We start from the raw sequence: 18,390 nt of genomic DNA on the forward strand, positions 1-18,390 counted from the left end.
CAATAACTAAACAGAAGACCCACCACGTCATTTCCTCTCGCTCCTGAACATGAAAAGGGGGTAAAAGGGGCAGTAAAGGGATCAATGACTCTTCCTCCCTGTACTATCAGCTGAAGCAGCTGCTCGTTGAGGGAGTCCTGGACAGGCATGCCTGCCAAGAGGTACAAACCGAACGATGCAGAACGCAAATGAAAGCAGAGGGGAAAAAAGAAAAGATCTGGGCCAAATTACTGCTCGGGGCAACAGTCCTTTCAGAAAGAAAACATTCGGTTTAATTCAGACTGGAAAACGCAAGTGCGTCAAAATGACGCAACGATCCCACTGCGCGTGGTGAATTAAAGGATGCGGCTCGTTTGTTTGCGCTCCTATTATAACAGCTATCACATTATATTATTTTATGATGCAGCTGGTGTTTCCGCATTGTTTTCAGTGCACATCCACCGCACGGCGTATATGTGCAGCTGAGGGAAATAAATTACAAGGCAGTGTTTTTGTTGTAAAAGCATGTCCAATGTCTCCATCCAAAAATAAAATATCAAAAATGTTATAATCAGAAGAACCAGGCTGGTCCGACACAACAGAGCCGTGCATCGAATCCTTCATCAAAAGCCACGGAGATTTAGAACAAAACCTCGGTTAGTCACGGGCTGAGAACTACGTGAAATGACTGGGGTCCAGCCAATCACGCAATGGGCTTAGAATGACTGGGGTCCAGCCAATCACGCAATGGGCTTAGAATGACTGGGGTCCAGCCAATCACGCAATGGGCTTAGAATGACTGGGATCCAGCCAAACACACAATAGGCTTAGAATCTCTGGGGTCCAGCTCTCTGGGGTCCAGCCAATCTCACCATGGGCTTGGAATGACTGGAGTACAGCCAATCACGCAATGGGCTTAGAATAACTGGGGTCCAGCCAAACACACAATGGGCTTAGAATGACTGGGATCCAGCCAAACACACAATGGGCTTAGAATGACTGGGGTCCAGCCAATCACGCAATGGGCTTAGAATAACTGGGGTCCAGCCAAACACACAATGGGCTTAGAATGACTGGGGTCCAGCCAAACACACAATGGGCTTAGAATAACTGGGGTCCAGCCAAACACACAATGGGCTTAGAATGACTGGGGTACAGCCAAACACACAATGGGCTTAGAATGACTTGAGTCCAGCCAAACACACAATGGGCTTAGAATGACTGGGGTCCAGCCAAACACACAATGGGCTTAGAATTACTGGGGTCCAGCCAAACACACAATGGGCTTAGAATGACTGGGATCCAGCCAAACACACAATGGGCTTAGAATGACTGGGGTCCAGCCAATCACGCAATGGGCTTAGAATAACTGGGGGCAAGCCAATCACACACTGGACTTAGTATGACTGGGGTCCAGCCAATCACGCTATGGGCTTAGAATCTCTGGGGTCCAGCTAATCATGCCATGGGCTTGGAATGACTTGAGTCCAGCCAAACACACAATGGGCTTAGAATGACTGGGGTCCAGCCAATCACGTAATGGGCTCAGAATGACTGGAGTCTAGCCAATCACACCATGGGCTTAGAATGTATCTAGTGCCACAGGTGGGCCCTCCAATATGAACCTCTCCTCATCTCCTTGACTACACGGTATAAGGCAAGAAGACAAGTACTAGATTCTTCGGCCACATGATAGACGTAGAGTTCATCCCCAATGGCCATTGTACCATTTTCATGCATAACACATTCTTAGCAACACATGCTAGTCCTCCGTTTAATCAAACATATCTATCACCGAGCAGTAATGCCCATGTATGTAGTGCCAGGCGAATAAAGGAGTTCATAGAGGAGAAAAAATGGACTGCCACCCAAATGTACATTTTAATTTATACAGTCGCCCCTTCCAGAGCGGGGCCGTTTCCATGCACAGATATTACAGGTGTGTACACAGGGGCCTCCTATGAGGGGCCACACTCATGAACCTTCTGAACAGGGCATTACTACATGGCTGCTCAAAAGAGGCGACTAGAAATAAAAAGTAACTACCCCAGGGCACAAAAGTACATTAAGATGTCCCTGTTCCAGAGAGATGGCAAGTGCAATTGTGCCAGTCATTATCGCAGAAACTTCTCTCTAGTTCGGATCATCTTGCCACTTCTGTCCTTCCAGAGGCTCCCAGGATCACCCCATAACTTACCATGCCAGCATTCATCGCAATCAGCGTTGGGCGTGCCCTTTCCTTACCTTAAGAGCTTGTGTTATGGGTTGGCATCAGACTCACTTTGTGTTGGCAACAGATTTCATTTTTGTTTCAATTACTCACAAGCTTTTATTTTAATTACACTTTGTAAATTACCATTTGTGTTTATTGTTACAACCAAGGAGGACTTTGCTGTATATTCGCCATGCTGCAGTGCGACATCTGTTTTATATAAACAAGTTTCCATTATTTGATCGTTCCTAGAAAGGGTTTTATGAAGGCCTGAATGTTATTACTAAGGCCTACTGATGTCGGAAATTGGAGGCTCAAAAGGCCTCAACCACAACTACCAAAATGTTAGTAAATCTTTTGAATTTTGCACCCCTGCAATACCAAAAACAGACAGTAAAAAATAAAAACAAACAGTAGAAACCCCACAATACAATAAACATAGAAAGTTTCAAATATAGCAACACTGGGAACCCAAATTGCAGTGAGGATACATTGTTGGTGCCACTACAATGATTGCAATAATTGTGCTCCCCACAATCAAGAGTGTCTTTAGACCAGTCCTAAAAAGCATTGTTCTCCCGGATCTGAAAGAATTTCTAGCCCGATCACCAAATTCCTACGTTTTTACTGTACTGATCATGATCACTGACTGATACTGTTCACTATTAAAATTACAATCTAAAACACAAAAGAATGAATGCAACCTATGCAGAACTTCAACAAGACCCATTAATAACATGCTTCTTAGGTTTGGCAAGCAAGTGTCCACCCAGGATTCCTCTTTCTCCCACTTTAGGCATCAAAGTTGCATTCCTCGTGAGCCCCATTGGGTCAAAGAGTCCAAGTCCAAGAAAGGGTAGATGATTGCAGTGGAGAGAGATGACAACGTTCAGACCTGAGAGGGGGAACTTGGCATGGGAGTCTACAAGGACAATACACACACACACAATGACCACTGAGGATCTTTCGAGCTCCACATCTGTCTGGAAAGCAGGCCAACAGAAGCTGAACCTCTGCAGAGTTACCTAGGGCATCATGGGGCCCTTGAGCAGGCAGCGACTTCTAGGTGACAAGGTCAGCAACACTGCCTGGTAGGACAGCAGACTTTTAGAAAGGTATCTGGCTAAATCCCAGCCAAGTGAAAAAACTGAGCCACAAGGACTTCATGTTGCACAGCGGTAGGGGGCAACATGTGAAGGTCTTCAATGAGCTGGACTGAACCTTCCACTTATATACACAGACCATGGCAGTTGCACAGCAGCCTTAGAGCAGTGATGAATACCCCCTGCCCATTTGATTAGGCGCCTATTGGTGAAGTTTGGTGAACAACCTGTTCCCCTGAGGAGACCCAGGATGTGATGACGGAAACCTCCATTTTCTAGTGGTCTTTATTTTCTCTGGGAAGTTACCACACTAGTATTTGAGGGGGGACACAATGCCTCATAACAGTTGGCAATAAGCATGAAAATAATCAATGAACGCTGGAAAGTTTGTACCTGCATGAGAGTTTCTGATTTATTCTGTTGTTAATTATTATAAGGAATCTGCTTTTTGGGGGGGGGTGTAGTTTTGTAAACGCTGATTTAATGTGCAACAGTGTAAAGTAGAGAGGGGGAAATGTATTCCTTTAATTTGAGATAGTTTGAAGCACAATGGCATTCAAATGCTGGATTATTTGACTATTTTCATTTCCTCCATTAGTGCCTTCTATCCAGTATATAGATGTGGTGAGTTCAATATGTCAATATATACATGTCATGACACTGAATATCTGTTTGTATTATTTTGTTTTTGATAGACCCCACGTGTAACGTCATTGAGAAATTGAAGATCTGTTTTCTCTGTATCATTTTGTTATTGTTTTGGGTCCTGATGAAGGTAGAAGGAAAATTAGGGTGATCCACCGAAACTTATGTCAACATCTTTTAATTTGTCTACTGCTGGTGGGCACTTAAGGGCAAAACTACACAAACCACCTCCATGATGCTTGTACTATGTGGGTACAGCAGGGGCATTTTTTAACCAAAGGCTTCATTTTTTGCTTTGGTAACTCTGCAATGTTATGGGCAAAGCTGGGTTTGGTGTATTGGGTTTAGAATGTATACCTGATTTGTGATTATTTGTTTCCTGTTTGTCTAAAATTATATAATTATTCACTAATGATTTTGGGGTATATATGAGGAAGATAACTGTGTTGATCAGTGAGTTAGCGTTTGGACTTAGAAGAGTTGTGTTTTGGTTTCTAGGATAAGTGGGTGCTCTTCTGCCCTATAAGTCCTACTTCCTGTTATTGTTTTTTGGGTTGCACAGAGGCCTACTGACAATCATATAAGGCACATCTTTAATAGCCGAAATGCCCACAGCTGAGCCGTGACCAGATTGCCTTGCCTGGCTCCCAGCATGCATCGCAGCACTGGTGGCCATGGGCCAGCACGCAAAGGGTTCTGACTGGTACTGGTGTATATCCTGCTCACAGTCCCAGGGCAAGACTTATGGGATGGGATTTTCCTGTCTTTTTAGGGGGAAATGTTTATCCTCCATCTTAAACCTGTTTATTTTTTATTTTTTAATGTTCACGATCAGCTAACAGCAGGTGTACAAAAGATGATCACAATCCCTTTTCTACCAGCGCACGTTCCGGTGTTCGTGGTAATTAATGTGATCACAACAGATATCATCAAAAACATTCACTTTTAAAACAGCACACACAAGGGGTCTCTCTAAACAGTGTTCACCATGCTTTACTTACTCTGCACACTAGCACTAGCACTATGAATATGTTGCCACTAGCCAGAAACAGAGTCAAAGGGGTTCCTCCTTGACACTGGGATAAGGAGCCAAGTTTATGGTCTTTCCTGTCCCAGAAGTCTTCAGGAGTGGCTCTGGGTGCACCAGATTTGTAGATGGGTTGTTACATTAAATTAGGTCCTGAACCAAAGCCAAACAAATAAACAAGCATTGGTAAATGCAGGAAAATATGCTACAGCCAATATAAATCGAGGGAAAGTAATAAAAAGCCAGGAATGAGAGGGGGCGGAATCAAAGCCATTTTCAAGTTTATATTGAAAACAATAGATTTCACAAGCACAGCGCAAGTGATGTGAAGGAGAAATCTAAAAATGCAGAGGAGCTTCTGGGAACAAAAGAACACATGTGGGATGAGGAAGCTGATTCATCTGATGTAGACATTCATCCTCATGGCATTTTAGAGTGAATCATCACAAGACTGACATTTTCTGCCAGCTATTCTCTTATTTGTATACAAATGGCACAGTTGAATCTCTAAATGGCTTACTTCCCACGCTGGCAGACCAACGCTGCAAACAGGCACAACTTAAAAGTACATTATTTATGCAGCGAGGTTACATCTTTCGCAGCATTACTGTATCATCAATCCCTTTAAAAATACCCAATCTATGTACAGTTTAACTTCTTACATCCAAACGTGACACCAACAGTCTTGACGCGCCAGTTTGTTTTGAAACATATGACCACTGCTCGTTGTTCTTTTGCATTTGTATAGCGCCAACAACCCTTATTATGGCACTGCAGCATGTTTTCTATCTGGGCACTCTTCTGTGGAGATCTGAAAAGAGCGGCCATGGAACTTTAGGAATCACTGTTTGCTGGTATATGTTGTTTCTTGCTGTTTGTGTGTAGTTAGAAGAAACATTTCTTTACAATTCAGTTTCAAAACAGTTTGTGTGAATTAGTGATAAAATACATTGAGCTTGACCTTCGAAGCGGTTTCTTCTTTTGGCTAGGTGGAGAGACTTTAAGGCCTGGGCAAAATGGCAATCACCCAGAGCCCCTCATCTTCCAAGGAGCCCCTCTGGGAAAGTGAACTTTCCATCTGTCTATTTCCCCCACCCTTCAATGCATTATTCAATTTTATTTGACATCATGGGGCTTGGATTAGCAGAAAACGAGCAAAAAAATACAAAACTATTCCGGATAGAGGCCCATAAAATATGTCTCTCCAAGGGCCCCAAAATCCTTAATAGGCCACTGGCTGGATGAATCAGTTCCCTCTGCTCGGCTCGAGAGTGCCTTTTCGATGGAGGCTACCAACCCGGGTCTGCGCCTTATGATGCTCTGGGTTTGCATGACAGTGTCTTGTGTTAAGGTTGTGCTACTTTCTTCCGGTTGTAACTGTTGTGTATGCTGGTTTGTGACAGTGGCCCCTGATATGGAAACTACACGACTTCGAATGAGTGCTGTGCGCCTAAAGGTGAGGGGGCCCTGTCTAGCCGCTCTAGCGCCAGTTGTATCAGCAGAACAGGTTACAAGCAGTGGCCAACAGTGGTTTATTTAAAAACTCCCTCACGTCGATGTTTTTAGAATTCCGAGGGCAAAGTAAAGGCGAAAAATCTCCCATTCCTTGTCTCTGGGCGACCTCTGCTTTGCTCAAGCTGAGGGCGTGTCTGACTTCAAGTAAACCTGAACAGGAGGCCTGAGGCATTTCCCTCAATGCAACACGCCAAAAGCAGCCCTACAAGCCGCAGAAAGCGTCTTCAGGACTGCCAGGTATATTCTAGAAGGGACTGAATGATCTGCAATGGTGCCGCACCGCCGCCATCATAACAGGGTCTTCAGGTGAGTAAGACTTCCCAGCAGCCCATCAAATAACAGGCGTGGTATTAATGGCATTAAAACACTTCAAATTACTAGTGTATTAGCCACTTAGTTGCACATTTTATCGACCTCGGAGGGATGCAAGGCTTACCAAACACACACTGCATCGGCTTTGGAAGGATGAAAGGCTTGCCCGGTAAGGGCCAATTGAACGCTTCCGCTGTATGGAAATATTGACAACACCTCATCATGGGTAGCAAGCACTATATAATTGCAAACCATTTCCCTCCACTCTCCTCCTAAATCCACTGACTAACATATTGACCGCTCAAATTACTTTCATATTTTACTGTACTAATTCACCACTAATCATTTATGGGTAACGGAGTAGAGTGCTACTCACTGAAAAAGCGCACCAACACATCATCAGGGGTAGCAAGCACTATATAAATGCAAACCGTTTCCCTCTTCTATCCCTCCACTATCCTTCTCAATCCAAATAACTGACTAACATAACCACCACTCAAGTTACTTTAATATCTCACTATACTAATTCACCACTAATCCTTTATGGGTTCCGGAATAGCATGCTACTCGCTGAAAAAAGCGCTTCAATGCCTCGGTAGGAGTAGTAAGCACTATATCAATGCAATTACAATAGAATACACCACAGTAGCTACTTCGACAGCTGGCGGTTATTATTAGAATGTGTAACATAACTCGTCTTTTCTGGCAAGCCTCTAAATCTGGGGTGCACAACAAAGGTCCAGGAGAGCTGCAAAGATGCCACCCTTTCCAGCTAACCACGACATACATTTACAAGCCATGAATGCCAATGAACATCATTTGCATACCCAATTGTTACCTAGAAAGTTATTGGACACACCTGCTCTAAAAACGTTCAAAACGACATTACGCTTTCTCGGGCATTTTTAATGCTCGGATCATACACTTTTTGCAGTCAGCTCACCCCCCTCTTCACATTACGCACGCAGGAATATGTTGCAGCAGTATGTTTACTAGGACGAGGGAGACATTTAAGGATATCTCGTTTCAATACTCGCTTGCGCGAGGTAGGTCTTCTGTATGTAGTACCTCAGATGCTACAATGTTCACCTGGCGCGTGATGCGTGGTTTATACAGCGATATTAACCACTGCCTGGCGTGTACGGGAAGCCAGATGGCCCATACGTGAATCGCGTCATCGCTGCATACCAACTACCTCGATGAATCACACAGTAAAAGTGAGTCTGCACAATTATAACATACCATGTCAAGAGGCTAGAGCTCTCAGGGCTGACACACCCACAATATGCTGCAGCCTGACATGTGGCTATTTTGTACGGAACTGAACTGCTGAAAATATGCGGAGATCACACAACTGCACGTTCAATAAAGGAGGGTCTTACACAAACAGTAACTAAGCTACCAAGTCATCTTAAAAAGACAAACGAATAAAACGTGTGTTAGGGCGAACAAGCGTCTCATTTAAGAAGTAAAAGCTGCTTACTTTCTTGGAGAGGAGCAGTGCGCCATCAGGCAGTGTGTGCTTGCAAACACCATATGGCAGCGTGGTAAACATGACCTTAAAGGAAGCTTCGAGCATCCTGGAGCAGGGAGAACATTTTGTGATCCTCTGTTTATGGGCATGGCAGGCGTGCCAGCTTAGGGTGCCTTTTGCTTGGTGAGAGTATTAAATATTTTCTCTGTCTCGCACCAAACAGTTTATCTTATGTTGCTTAGAATCTTGCCACATCGTTTCAGCAACAACCTCAATATTAACACGACCCAGTAAATCTCAAAATTATAAGTTTAACCAATGGAACTGTAGATTGCCCAGTGTACCTCATGATACACAAGAGGATAGCAAGACTGACAAGTGCTCCTCAACAACGCACGCGTAAACAGTGAGACTATAAACTGTCCAACAGACCCAGAGTTGGCAAGTCTGACCAGCACTCCTCAACAATGCACATGTTACCAGCAAGACTATAGACTGTACAACAGGCCCCAACATGGCAAGATTGACAAGCGGTCCTCAACAACATATGCGTAACCAGTAAGACTATAGACTGTCCAATGGGCACCAAGATGGCAAGACTGACGAGCGCTCATCAACAACGCATGCACGCATAACCAGCGAGACTATAGACTGTCTAATGGGCCCAAAATGGCAAGACTGAGTAGCACTCCTCAAGAACGCACGCATAACCAGCAAGACTCCAGATTGTCCAACGGGCCCCCAGATGGCAAGACTGACCAGCGCTCCTCAACAATGCAAGCGTAACCAGCAAGACTCCAGATTGTCCAACGGGCCTCCAGATGGCAAGACTGACCAGCGCTCCTCAAGAATGCAAGCGTAATCAGCGAGACTCCGGATTGTCCAAAGGGCCCTGAGAAGACAAGACTGACCAGCACTCCTCAACAATGCACCCATAACCAATAAGACTATAGACTGTCCAATGGGCCCCTGAGATGGCAAGATTGACCAGTGCTCCTCAGCAATGCACCTGTAACCAGTGAGACTACAGACTGACCAATAGGCCCCTGAGATGGCAAGATTGACCAGTGCTCCTCAGCAATGCACCCGTAACCAGTGAGACTATAGACTGACCAATGGGCCCCTGAGATGGGAAGATTGGCCAGTGCTCCTCAGCAATGAACGCGTTTTCAGCTAGACTCTAGTCTGTCTAACGGGCCCCAAGATGGCAGAAATGATTACCGATCCTCAAGAGCGGAAGACTGCTTAGCGAGCCTCAAAATACCAGTGAGCACCAACATTGCCCCGAGAGCCTCCAGACTGTAAGACTGACCAAAAATTCAACATTTCCTTTCCAGCCATATGGCTCTAAGAGTGGCAAGCCAGCCTCAAGACTGCAATATTGCTCAATAAGCCTCGTTCTGCAAGATTTACCAGTGAGCCTTGAGATTGCCCAGTGAGCCTTAAGACTGACCAAGACTGCATGAGTGACCAATAAACCTCAAGGTCAACCATGGAGTCTCAAGGTTGCTGGGCAAATCTCCTCAAAACTGTAATATTGTCCAAAGCCTGCGTGACTCATGATTGTCCCGCTCACATCGAGCCTGCAAGATTGCTCAGTGAATCTCAATATTACAAGTTTAATAAGTCAGAGTTGCAAGTTCTCACAAGGAGCCCTAACACTGAAAGAAACATTGCACAACTGACAATCATTCTTCCAGATTACAGTAAACCTCAACATTAGGAGATTAATAATCTAGCCACATGATCACTAGACAAGCTAGACAACTGCACAATTGCCACTGAGCCTCAAAATTATGAGATTAAGCAGCGAGCACCAAGGGTACAAAATAAATCACAATATTGTCCAGCAATCCACAACACTGTACAATTGTTCAGTGGGCAGAAAGACTGTACAAAGATAATAAATACTGCACATCACGCCTCGAGACTAGCTTCCACAGCACGTCTCACGCGTGCACAACCAGGCACCAGATCGTGAAGCAAACCATAAGTGTTTAAGATAGGCCACAGAGCCTCAAGACCTACCAGCATATCCCAATTTCAGTGCAAACGACTCTCAATTTCCTGCGCATCTACTGTTTCTTTACACAGTTTTGGAGATTTGTATAATGGCACATGCCACTAAAGTGACCTCAAATCACTGTCACGAGCTGCTGTAAATTATTATCTGCATTATTTTAGAAACCAATACGTTTCGACTACTTTCTTGTGGAATTTACAGCCCTTCCTTTTGCGTACTTACACTAGTGTGCAGTATGAAAAGAGAGAAAGTGCGCCTCAATAACATACGTCACGAAAATGTATACATTAAACTACTGGTATTCGAATAATAAGTAATTGACATGTAAACATTATATAACCTGAAGATGAAAAATTACTAAATATATATATTATAATTGCAACTGGTAAGAGCTCCATGCTTTCAAACCCAATCTTGCTTTTTATGTAAAATGCTCATGTGGAAATGGCAACAAATCAACCGCACTTCCTCCACTGATCGCTGGCATATGAGCATCTGTCAAATCCCAGGGGTGTTAACATTGCAGCACTCCAAAGATAAACATGCATTTCTCATCGACCGACATATGGCTGACCCTCTCGGTGACCAACAATGCTTGAAAAATATACTGCGTGCAGTCTATTGATTACATTATTAAGCGTGCCACCGGGGTCGAATCTCGGCTGTTCTACTTGACCAAATTGCGTCCCCATTGCCAAATCACTATTTCCCTGTCACTCGGCAACTCTAGCTACCACATGTGCATAGCTTTAAAAAGGTGAACTCGGGACGGAGATAGGTGTACGTATCTTAATGTTTATGGGGATAATCTTAGCTTTGTTGCAACAACATGATTTTTGTAATTTACTACACACTTTTAAGGTCTAACTATCCCCTTCTCGTAAAACAAATTCACTTCTCTCCTGGTTCGCCAAACTGAACGAAGATGTTTATCTTTGCAAAGAACCCAAGTCTTCCTGAACTAGGGAGACCCCCCTTGACTAGTTAACAATATCTGACATTCACCCCAAACATTTGTGAAATTAAAACAACATAAATATTATGCGTTTAGGGCTACCATTAACGTTGCTGAGACTTAATATCCTGCAAAAGATTTACAATGTAACCAGACCGGCGCATCAATAGAGGCTTGAAAGTGTCTGGCTTTGCTGGGAAGTTTGGGGCTAATACAATCTGTGTGCGGCGGTCTACCAACACCCAGCATGATGCCCCCATGCATAGTGCAAACATACTATCCACGTTACTCTTCCTGTCCAGGGAAGGCTTACCCGCCCGCGATCCTTGCTGGATGGCGCACACACCCCCTGGCGGAAGAGGCTCAGCGGTCTCTGCTCGTAGCCCTGCAGCAGCAGTCTGACAGGCTTGGCTCTCTGTACACAGGCTAACATTCCTTTTGCGCAGGCGCAAACCTTAAAACCAGGACATTGCCGAACCGACAGGTGACTAAATGGGCGTGGCTTATCCTGCCATATAAGGCTTAGGTAAACAAAACAGTACCCTATCGGATAACGGAACGGGTCCACTAGCTCCACCCACTCTTGGCAAATAATTATGCAGGTTTCTCTACTTCTAAGATGGCCGCCATCTGCACTCGATAAAAGTAACGTGCGCGGTACATTGTTTCTAGGTATTGCTAGCTCTTGCTAGCGAAGGACGTGTGCGCCTTTACGACAGCCATTTCAAACTGGAATACTCAGATCTAAATGCTATGAACCTCACTAAGATAATGTAAATAATGGAACAGTGGTTATTCACGAAGTATATATTTGAACTAGCAGAAATCAAGTTGATATGTAGAGTATTATTAATGTAAAAATATTGTTCATAATAGAAAAAAACGCTGACTTGAAAACAGATTAGCAGTAACAGAAAAAGTATGCTGGATGCTTTACAAAGTCCTAGTTGTGGTGTCCTGGCCTAAGGCCTAGAAAGAAGGGCTACAGGACACACGTGTTACGTTTGGTGGCTCGTAACCAACTGACCACGCCCAGGACCCTGGGCTCTTTATTAACAAGGTAGCGTGTCCACGCTTACGTATGGGCTCTACCAAAGCCCCTTCACGCCTGAGGGGCGAGACATTCAGGAACAGTGGGAGGGGGAGTGTGCTGCAGTGGTACACCCCACTGGCAGCAACACTACACTCCTCCTTTACCTAGGGATAGAATGAAACTGAAAACAAACTACACAGATACTCAATAGTCTATCAGGTCAGCAACCATGCTGTGAGGGTTGGTTGCTGTCTCTGGTTCAGTCTCTGCTCAACTCGTAAATCACATAACACCAACTGTCTCTGGTTCAGTCTCTGCTCAACTGGTAAATCACATAACATTTCGAATATCAAAACAGAACAGTCTTACTGTGTTCTCGGCGGGGTCAGCCATCTCGATCAGTTCAACGTCAGCACTGTGCCACAAAGTCACGATACCTCTGGGAAGGCTTTGGACACGGACGCAGGCTGTATCTTGCTTGGCTTCGGCCTTCTCCCGCAGCTGTGGGTGACTCTTCTGTGTCTCTGGTCCCGTTGACGTTGGACCCTTCCTCTGGTCTCTCCGTGGCATGGACGCTTGGGGTGGTGTCTTCAGTTCGGCCCGTTGCAGCATCTGTTTCCACCGGTCCTGATGGTCGGCGCTGGGGGGTCGGGTACCACTCGTCCTGGTCAGGGTCTGTACTTCCCTCCGGTACTTGCTTGAAGAACGAGATGTTTCTGGTGACAGATTCCCCATTCCTGACAGCTGTGACCATAGTTCCGTTGATCTCCGTCACAGTCCATGGGTCCAATTCGAAGGGCAGACGGAACTTTCCTCCAGGGTGGCGGTCTTTCACCAGAACAGTGTCCCCGACTTGTATGGGGCTGTCTGTTGCTCTTCTCCGTCGGGATGCTTCCTGGTTGGTTCTGGCGCGTTGCTCCATGGACCGGTTTCTTGGGTTTGGGGCGAGCTCCCACGCTGGGTGGTGCGGGATAGTGTCCGCCATGACTCGATGGAAGGAGAGTCGGCTTGGGGAGACTCCTGTAGTGCAATGCGGGGTCAGGCGGTACTCTCGGAGGAATTGGTAGATGGCCAGCTCCAGGCACTGGCCGTCGGCAACTGCAATTTGTATTGTTTTGTTCAATGTTCTCATTAGTCTCTCGACCTCTCCATTGGCCTGAGGCCATCTTGGCGTGATCCGTCTGTGTTTAACGCTCTGGCTCTGGAGATACTCAGTGAATTCGTTGCCGTTGAATGGGGGTCCGTTGTCAGTGCGGACTTCCTCCATGAGTCCGTGGGTGGCAATTATTTTTTCGAATTTGGGTATTACTTCCGAGGCTGCCGTTGACGATACAATTTCTACTTCCGGGTAGCGAGAGAAATCGTCCACCACTACGAGCATGTACTTGCCCCCAGGGAGGCTGCCGAAGTCTGCACTCACTCGCACCCACGGGGATGTGGGGCCTTCTTCGGTTACCACTGGCGCCGGAGGGTTTGGGAGGCTCGTCGCAAGACACACTGGACACCTATGGATCACCTCTTCAACTGCTCTGTCGAGCCCGGGGAACCACACCTTGCTCCGGAGCCTGTTTTTGGATTTGACGATCCCTTGGTGTGATCCGTGTGCCAGCAAGGCAGCTTGTTGGGTCAGGCTGCTGGGTAGCACCAGGCGGGGGCCTCTCAGGAGGCATCCTTCGGTTGAGACTGATAGTTTGTGTCGGATCTGGTACAGGGCTTTCAGGATGGCTTGGGCGTCAGAGGTGCGAAAGGATGCTGGGCTCTGGAGCGCCTTCCAGTCCCCGCATTCTATGGCATGGATCGCGATCTGGAGACAGTCATCGTCCTTAGTGGCTCTTGATACCTCTTCTAGGGACATGGGACGTGGCCTTGACCTTTCGACGATTAGTCGGACGTACTCTTCTGTGGCCGCTGCTTCGGCGGCTTCCGCGTCGGTCACTGGTCGGGCGTGCCTTGACAGGTAGTCTGCAGGATTTCGCGTGCCGGGCCGGTATTCCACTGTGAACTGGAACTCTTGCAGTTGCAGCACCCACTTTTCAATCCTCGGGGGTGGGCGGGAGGAAGAGCCTTGGAAAAGTGGTATGAGGGGCTTGTGGTCGGTAACTACTGAAAAAGGGTGTCCGTAGAGGTAAATGTGGAAGTGGCGGCACCCCCACAGAATAGCAATGGCCTCCCGCTCAATTTGGGAGTAGCGTTGTTCGGTTGGCGTGAGGGTACGGCTGGCGTACGCTATGGGGGCCCATTCTCCGCATGATTGCCGTTGTGACAGGACGGCTCCTAGACCGGTGGGACTGGCGTCAACTAGCAGTTGTGACTCGTTTTGTGGATTGAAATATGCCAGTGTAGTGTCAGCTGACAGGGCTGCTTTCGTGTTCACGAAGGATTCTTGTTGCTCCGGGCCCCACTTCCAGGTGGCATTTGACTTCGTGAGGTCGCGGAGTGGTCCAGTTAAGTCGGACAGATCCTTTATGAAACGTCCACAGTATGTCACCATGCCCAAGAAACTGCGGACTGCTGTTATGGAGGTGGGTGGCGGCGCGTTGTGGATGTCTCTCACCTTTTCTGGGTCGGGGCCTACCCCTTGATCGGAGAACTTGTATCCGAAGAAACTTATATCTTTGCGCAGAAACTCGCATTTGTCTTTGTGCAGCGTCAGTCCTCTCTCCTTTAAGCGGTTGAACACTGCTTGGAGGCGTCTGATGTGTTCTTCCAGAGTCGGGGCATGCACCAGGATATCGTCGCTCACGTTTAGTACTCCGTCGAGGCCCTGGAGGACGTTATGGATGATATTTTGAAACACCTCGGCGGCGCTTGAGATGCCGAAGTTGAGCCTCGTGTATCTCCACAGGCCGGCGTGCGTGGAGAAGGTCGTGATTGGGCGCGAGTCTGGGTGAAGCGGGATCTGATGGTATCCCGATCTCAGGTCCATCTTGGAGAACCACTTGGATCCTGCGAGTTTCCCGATAATGTCGTCGATGGTTGGCGTCAGATGACGTTCTCTTTTAATGGCCAGGTTGGGGAGGCGCATATCCACACATATTCTTACCGCTTCAGGTTGCTTCGGCTTTTTGGCCACGACAATGGGGGATACCCACGGGGTGGGTCCAGTCACTTGTTCGATGATTCCGGCTTGCTCTAACATCCTCAGTTCGGCTTCCACTTTGGGCCGGAGGTGGAATGCAATCCGTCTGTGCCGGAGGGCTACTGGGGCCACTGATCGGTCAATGTGGAGTCGGACGGGAGGGCCTCGTAGGCATCCGATACCTTCGAACAACGAGGAATGTTCTGCGACCAGATGATCTAGACCTTGAGCTTGCACAGTTAGGGCAAAGTGGATGAGTCCGAGTTCACGTGCGGTCTTGCAGCCAAGGAGGAACCCTGATCCTTCTTGAGAGACGTAGATCTTTGTCTGCAGCTGCATGGAATTGTGAGACACGGTTGTTCGGAACACTCCGCACAGGCGCAATGGGCGCCGGGTCCCGTAGGCGAACACTTGCACTCTGGTGGGGTGCAGCATGGGAGCGTCTTCCAGGCACTGGTATACGCTGGCGGCCATGAGGTTTATCGTCGCGCCGGTGTCGATGAGGGCTCTGACTGCTTGGACATGGACGTGGACGGTGCACATTGGTTCGCTTGACGACGCGGCCGCCAGGGTGTTGAGCATGCGCACCACGTGGACTGACGCGGCGTCTTCCTCGTCGTCGTCCATGTCGCTGCTGTTCGACGTGTTCAGTAGAGGCGCTACCTGTCGCGCCCTCCTGGGCGGGCCGCTTTGTTTCTTCCGCTGTGACGATAAACAGACGCTCGCAAAGTGGTTGGCTTTCCCACATGCGCCGCAGATTTTACCTTGGGCTGGGCAGGCGCCTTTGTGTGGGGTGGCACCCCCGCACCAGATGCAGGTTCGATCGCGGGTGGACTGGGGCTGATGTGGCTGGTCTTTCCTCTGAGGCCTCGACCGGGTGTCTGGACGTTGTGACTTGATCGCGCACACCGGCTCTGTCTTGACTTTGACTGCCGGATCCGGCTCCATGTGGGCTGCCCGAGCCTTGGAGAGTTCTTTAGAGCGTCCCAACGCGAGGATGTCGCGCATGGGCATGGCGTCCGTTTCCAGCACCCTCTCACGCAGCTTCAGAGAGGCACACCCCTGAATGAATTGGGCGCGAATCTCGTCTTCCGCGTCCGGGAGCGTGCACGTGCTGGCTAGCTTCTTGAGACGCGCGTAGAACACATCAACCGACTCCTCGGGGAGCTGGCGAGCTTGTCGGAGCAGGAAACGTTCGTAATCCGCGCTAGTGAAGGGCTCGAAGTATCTTGTAATGGCGTCTCGCAGGGTGGCGTATGTGTGTGGTGGGTCGCCTTCCGTGATGTCCTTGGAGATGTCATGAATAGCCTCCCCCCCTAGGTGCAACAGCATGGCGCGACGTCGCGCCACCGCGATGTCCGCCGCGATGAAGTAGTTCTCCAGTCGTTCAACCCACTTCCGCCACCGTGCCGCCTGCGAGGGGGGCGTTCCTGTGATGGAGAAGGGCTCTAGGGGCGGAACATTGGCCATGGCGGCCGAAACAGGATTCGGTGAGATGTCCGGGCGCTCCTAGCAGGTAGGGGGACACTGCGTGGCCTCCACGAGCACTGTGGGAATGAGTTTGCACTTGCGAGACGCACCCTGGCGCCGTTCCGCCGGATGCGTGAGGATTAGCAGGGTCCGCGGGGCCGAGGACACGCGAGATGCGTGAGAACAGACTGTTGGGCGCACACTGCGCATGCGCGGGACCACCGGGGAAGTCGCGCAGGGCCGGCGTCTCCGGGAGAGGCGAAGGCTGGGGTCCCGGGGTAGCTGGAGCCACCGGGAAAGGCCGCTGCTGGTACCTGGAGGTGACGCGCCGGTCACGCAGTAGACGACGGCTGCCGGACGGCCCAGGAGGCAGATGGGAGCCGAGCGGGGATGCCGGAGGGCAGCGCAGGCCGCCGCAGGCAGGCAGGCGGGTCGCCTCCGCTTCCGGACGGACAGGGTGAGTCCTAGATGGCACGGCCGGGGCAGGCAAACCAGAATGCCGGGGCAGAGCGCTGTAAGCAGGGGTGCACGTCAAGGAGGAGCCGAGGAGCCGGGCAGCGGGGCTGCTGTTAGAAGGCCGCCCGTCGTTGAGCTGCCGGGCAGTGGGGGCGCCGTTGAAGGGGCGCGCTGTGACACAGGGCACGCGGTGGAGCCCGTGGACCACCGCCTCGTCGCCAATGTGGTGTCCTGGCCTAAGGCCTAGAAAGAAGGGCTACAGGACACACGTGTTACGTTTGGTGGCTCGTAACCAACTGACCACGCCCAGGACCCTGGGCTCTTTATTAACAAGGTAGCGTGTCCACGCTTACGTATGGGCTCTACCAAAGCCCCTTCACGCCTGAGGGGCGAGACATTCAGGAACAGTGGGAGGGGGAGTGTGCTGCAGTGGTACACCCCACTGGCAGCAACACTACACTAGTATTTTCTGTAAATTGCAGAAAAATACACTCTTTAAAATAATTCATCCTCTTTTCAAATTAGGGGTTCAGCTCATAGCTAAAGAAACCAGTAGGGCGTTCTACCCCAATCAATAACACATACCTGCTAACTTGAAGAACAATCGCACTGTGTGAGGAGGGGGCGGGGCCTCCTGCCGAGAATTACCTAAGAGGCATTTTTGAAACACCATCCCGCCCTCAAAGCTCCTCCTCCCCAAAAAACAGGCATTACAATTCAGTAGGTCCTGCATTTACGAGAGTTTGACCTATTGGCATTGCAAATGACTTTATTTATGTTTTGTTACTTAACCCCTTCCGCGCTCGCGGCATCCAACGGCCGTCGCGAGCACTACCTCGCAAGTGCTGCGCACGACCGTTGGCCGACGCAGCCCCACCCACTCATGCGAACTCCCGCACTGCGTCGGAATTTGCGCCGCGGTTAAGGAGTTAAAACATCAATAAAAGGCATTATCATTTACAATACTAATGGCTGAAACTCTTGCAAATGCAAGGCCTATTACATTCCTAATGCTTATTTGTAAAAGCGCCCCGTGCTGCGATTTCACTTTAATGTCGGCCACGCCCCTTTCTTTAGACCCGGCTAGTCTAAAGAAAGGAGCTGCCG

General features: G+C 48.6%; 1 protein-coding gene across 2 annotated transcripts in view; it reads right to left on the reverse strand.

Moving 5' to 3' along the window:
* KIAA0513 (KIAA0513 ortholog) overlaps positions 1-11,688 on the reverse strand; it is a 472,380-nt gene extending 460,692 nt beyond the window's left edge. Inside the window, exon 1 of one of the 2 annotated variants that reach the window (XM_078670087.1) lies at positions 11,559-11,688. The gene's annotated coding sequence lies outside the window, so the exon portion shown is untranslated. The remainder of the gene's footprint in view (positions 1-11,558) is intronic. The other variant, XM_078670085.1, reaches the window with a different exon arrangement.
* Between the last annotated feature and the right edge of the window lie 6,702 nt (positions 11,689-18,390).

This window comes from Lissotriton helveticus, chromosome 12 (assembly GCF_964261635.1).
Source record: "Lissotriton helveticus chromosome 12, aLisHel1.1, whole genome shotgun sequence".
Taxonomy (NCBI): Eukaryota; Metazoa; Chordata; class Amphibia; order Caudata; family Salamandridae; genus Lissotriton; species Lissotriton helveticus.